Genomic DNA, 4,908 nt, shown 5'->3' with positions numbered 1-4,908 from the left:
TTTCTTGGCCACTCCCATAGGAGCAGATTATCTGGTGGTTTCCTAGCAGAGCCCTGGATGGATATAAAGGGCCAATCTTTCAGTTCATCTCCGAGCTCTTAACCCTTTCTCCACCGGGGCTCCTTCAGAAGTAGGAACACAAGAGGTTTACTAGTGGATCGATCCTGCGAGAGATAAAAGAGGGAAGGAAGCAGGATTGGGCAGGGATGGCTTTCAAATCATGATGTCGATTTAATGCTTGGAAAAGGAGGTGGAAGCAGGTTGGGGCACAGAGAGCCTCAGGTTACCGCAGATCTGATGGAGCCGGTGGAGAGAGCCACGCGGTGCTAGTACACCTGCCATGGACAGTCATTGCGTGTGGACCGCTCAGGAAGAGCATGCTTCAGCTTGAAAGCTGAGAAACTCTTTGCAGCTGAAAAGAATATTCTTTCCTTGAAAGGAGCGCCAAGCCCTATACCCCCAGGCTGCCTGCCACAGCTGTGGAATTTCCTGTTTAACAGCCAACTTTCCATCCAAGGAGAAGATTAAGTGAACCCTCAAAAATGTTTCACTCATCACTTTAACAATAGCCCCTTCCTAATTATTCTCTTTCTCTTTTGTGTTTTTCAGACCACTATGACCAGCACCTCATTCCAAAATATTACATTTTTTTTCTTTCTTCAAGCCATGATTTGTTTTGCTAGGCTGTTGCAGTAATCTCTATTGGTCTCCCCTCTGCAGCTCCTCACTTCAGTCAGAGCCATATTAGGAGCGCACGTGTCAGCAGAACTCCTCAGTAGCTCAGGTGAGCCCCTGGGTAGCACAAGCCCTTTGCACTTGGCTATGAACTTAAAAGCAAGTGGTTGGAAGCCACCCAGAAGTGCTGGGGGTGTGGGGGGAGGGAAAGCCTGGTGATTTGCTTTGAAGACTACAGTCTAGAAAACACTCTGGACAAAGCCTCCTCTCTATAGCACCTGGGTCACCATGAGTCAGAATTGCTTTCATGGTAACAGGTTTGGTTGGTTTGGTAGCTTGCTGTTGGGGTTTCTAGGTGCCATCAAGTCCCCTCCAGCAGCCCTCAGTATAACAGAAGGTAACACTGCTCGGTTCTCACCCTCTTCCCAATTACTCTTATGTTGGAGCACATCGAGGCAGCCACTGTGTCAATCCATCTGGTCTAGGGCTTTCCTCTTTTCCCCTGCCCCTTTACTTGCCCAAGTTTGATGTCCTTCTCCAAGGACTGATCTCCCTTGATAACATGTCTGAAGACGAAACCTTCCCATCCCTGCCTGTTAGGAGCACTCTGGCTACACTTCTTCCAAGAGAGATTTGCTTGTGCTTTTAGCATTCTATGGCACTTTCAACACTCCTTTGGTCTTCCTTATTTAATGTTCAGCTTTCACATGCATATGGGGTAATTGAAAATCCCATGGCTTGGGTCGGTTAGTCCTCAAAGTAACACCCTTGCTTTTCAGTACTCTAAAGAGGTGCAGCAGATTTACCCAAGGCAATGGTTATCTGATCTCATCTTTCTCCTGAGGAGGAGCTGGTAGTTTCAAAGTACTGACCTTGTGGATAGTAGCCCAATGCATCACCTCTATGCAGCAGGGCTCCTCTCAGTGCTAATCCTATGGATCACAGTGGCCTGACCTGTAGCCCATCATTGGCATGGTGCAGGACTAAGCTGCGTTTCATTCTGCTCTGTCTGGAGTTGCTGTGAGTTGCAGACCAGCTCAGCCACAGAGCCCTGCAACAACACACAGAAAATCTATTGTACTCTTTTTGTCTAGACGTTAGGGATTTATGAGCTATTGCTTTTAAGCAAGGGGTCCACTAGAGATAGGGGTCATCATTTCCCTGTTCAATTTGAGTGGGGGAGAAGGACTCTTTCAGGCTTAGCAGGCATTAGGGACAGAAAAGCAGCTGTGATCAAAGAAAGACCCCAAGGCCATGGAACTCAATATCAAAGGATTACTCTCAATGCCAGGTCTCAAGATGACTTGCCTCCACATTCTTTCAGTCTTCTTCTTAATATGTCTCTGTCTTTCTTCAGCAGTGTATTTCCATCTTTGCTAAATGTTTCCCTGAGGCTCTGCTCCTGTCCATCAGGGTTTAGGAAAGTATGTGAGTGCGTATGTAAACTTTTTCAGTACGGGGGGGGGGGTACCAAAAAAAAAAGCACCCACAAATTTTTTCTCCCCAAAGCTATGTTTTTAATTGTTTTTTACAAAACAACCCATTATCTTCAAAGTACTCTCCATTACATTTGTCAAATCTGCGATTCCATTCTTGGAAACATTTTTCAATTTTATCTGTTTAGGTGATTGACAGCACCTCCCTCATTTTTTTTCTTCACCTCTTCTATGTCAACAAATCACTGTCCTTTCACGTTCCTGTTCATTTGCAGAAACAAAGAGAAGTTGCATAGAGCAAGGTCAGGTGAGTAAGGTGTGTGGGGCAAGAGAGGCATGCTGTTTTTGGCCAAAAACTGGCACACCGAGATGGCTGTGTGAGCAGGTGCATTGTTGTGGTGGCAAAACCAGTCCCCCATCTGCCACAAATCTGGCCTTTTCCGTGCATGCATGCTGTAACACTATCTTTTCAGAACCTTTCAACAGAAAGCTTGATTAACAGTCTGACTAGTAAAGTGACGCCAAATGCACTATTCCCTTCACACACAAAAAAAGAGCATATTTTGGGGGGGGGTACCCCCACACAGAGGTGTTTTGTAGGTGTTATGTAACCCACAAGGGGCCCTGCTGGTGTAGTAGGTTATGCGTTGAACTGCTAAAGGCAAAGTCAGCAGTTCAAAACCACCAGCCACTTAGGAGGTAGATACAGCTTTCTACATATATAAAAACGTATACTCTCAGAAACCCACAAGGGTGATTCTACTCTGCCCTTCAGGGTTGCTATTAGTAGGAATCGATTGGATGCTTGTGAGTTTGTTTTTTTTAATAGTTTTATTAGGGGATCATACAACTCTTATCACAATCCATACATACATCAATTGTGTAAAGCACATTTGTACATTCATTGCCCTCATCATTCTCAAAACATTTGTTCTCCACTTAAGCCCCTGGCATCAGGTCCTCATTTTCCCCCCCTCCCTCATGAGCCCTTGATAATTTATAAATTATTATTTTGACATATCTTGCCCTGTCCGACATCTCCCTTCACCCACTTTTCTGTTGTCCATCCCCCAGGGAGGAGGTCACATGTAGATCCTTGTAATCGGTTCCCCCTTTCCAAACCACCCTCCCTCTACCCTCCCAGTATCACCACTCACACCACTGGTCCTGAAGGGATCATCCACCCTGGATTCCCTGTGTTTCCAGTTCCTATCTGTATCAGTGTACATCCTCTGGTCTAGCCAGACTTGCAAGGTAGAATTCGGATCATGATAGTGGGGGTCGGGGGTGGGGGGGTGGGGAGGGGAGGAAGCATTTAGGAACTACAGGAAAGTTGTATTTTTCATCGTTGCTACATCACACCCTGACTGGCTGTCTCCTCCCTGAGACCCCCACAAACATGGAAATGAATTTGATGTTCTATGGTGCATTTAACACTGAAATGTGTATCCTGACCCAAGTTCCTTCATCATAGCTCCTGTTTGTAGAGTTGTGAACATTTGTCCAAATCTGGAAGTCCTCAAAAAGCATGTTCAGCATGATCCCAATTTAAAAATGTTAAAATGCTGTGGAGTGTACAGGGCAGGCACTTAAACACTAGTAGTACAAGTATAAATCATTTTCTTTCTACTTAAGCCCTTGGTATCAGCTCTTCATTTTTTTCCCTCCCTCCCTTACCCTCTGTTCCTCAGGAACCCTTGATAATTTATAAATTATTATTATTTTCATTTCCTAACCAAAATGTTTGTTCTTTTATGCAATATTACTGTGAGGAACAATTGTTCAGGAAGTGATCATGGGTATGTACACAAATGCTAATACAAAGCTATTCTTTGCACTCCTGTATATAATATGGAAACATAAACTTACATCAGGTACATGTGGCTGAATAGAGAAGTTAAGATAAATACACATGATGGAATATCTTTTAGCATTCTGGGGAGAATAATTAAAACATGAAAAGGGTAAAATAATATATCCTTTAGTGAGAAAACTAGGATATAAAACAGTATATATACAATTATTAAATAAAATGTTGTTATGCATACAGAAAAATTGGGGCCGTATTTGTCATCATAACAAAATATTAATAGTAATTACTGAGGGTAATGGACTAATTGGCCATTTTTAGTTCCTTATTTTTGTTTATCTATCTGTGCTCTTGACAGTTCCACAGTGAATATGCATGGGCAGTTTTTAGGATGAGAAAGAAGCCTGCAAAGTTTGCTGCAGTCTTAAAACCTGACCTTGTTTGACAGCATTCCTAATTAAGACACTCAAGAAGATAGGATTACAAGGAAATTCCCTCAATATAATAAAAGCTATAACAGAAAAAACAACAGTCAGCATTACAATCAATGGAGAAATGATAAAAACATTCCAACCAAAAAAGGGGACCAGACAAGGATGCCCTTGTCCCAACTTTTAGTCAACATTGTACTGGAGGTCATAGATAAAAATATAAGTCAACAGAAGAACATCTGGGGAAAGAAGAAGTGAAATTATCATTATTTACAGATGATATGATTTTATATATTGAGAACACCAAAGGATCCACAATAGGAATGCTGGACGCGATAGAGGAATATGGTAGAGTGGCAAGATACAAGATCAACAAGCAAAACTCAATTGGATTACTATATACAATTGATGGGATTACACAAAAATATATCAAGAAGGCAGTACCCTTCACAATAGCCAAGCATAGATTGAAATATGTAGAGAGATACCTAACCAAAAAACAAAAGATCTGTATGGGGAAAACTACATAGCATTATACATGAAACCAAAAGGGAAC

The sequence above is a fragment of the Echinops telfairi genome, unplaced genomic scaffold, assembly GCF_000313985.2.
Source record: "Echinops telfairi isolate 266 unplaced genomic scaffold, ASM31398v2 ScPeMD7_2186;HRSCAF=2738, whole genome shotgun sequence".
Lineage (NCBI taxonomy): Eukaryota > Metazoa > Chordata > Mammalia > Afrosoricida > Tenrecidae > Echinops > Echinops telfairi.
This window is presented reverse-complemented; position numbering follows the sequence as displayed.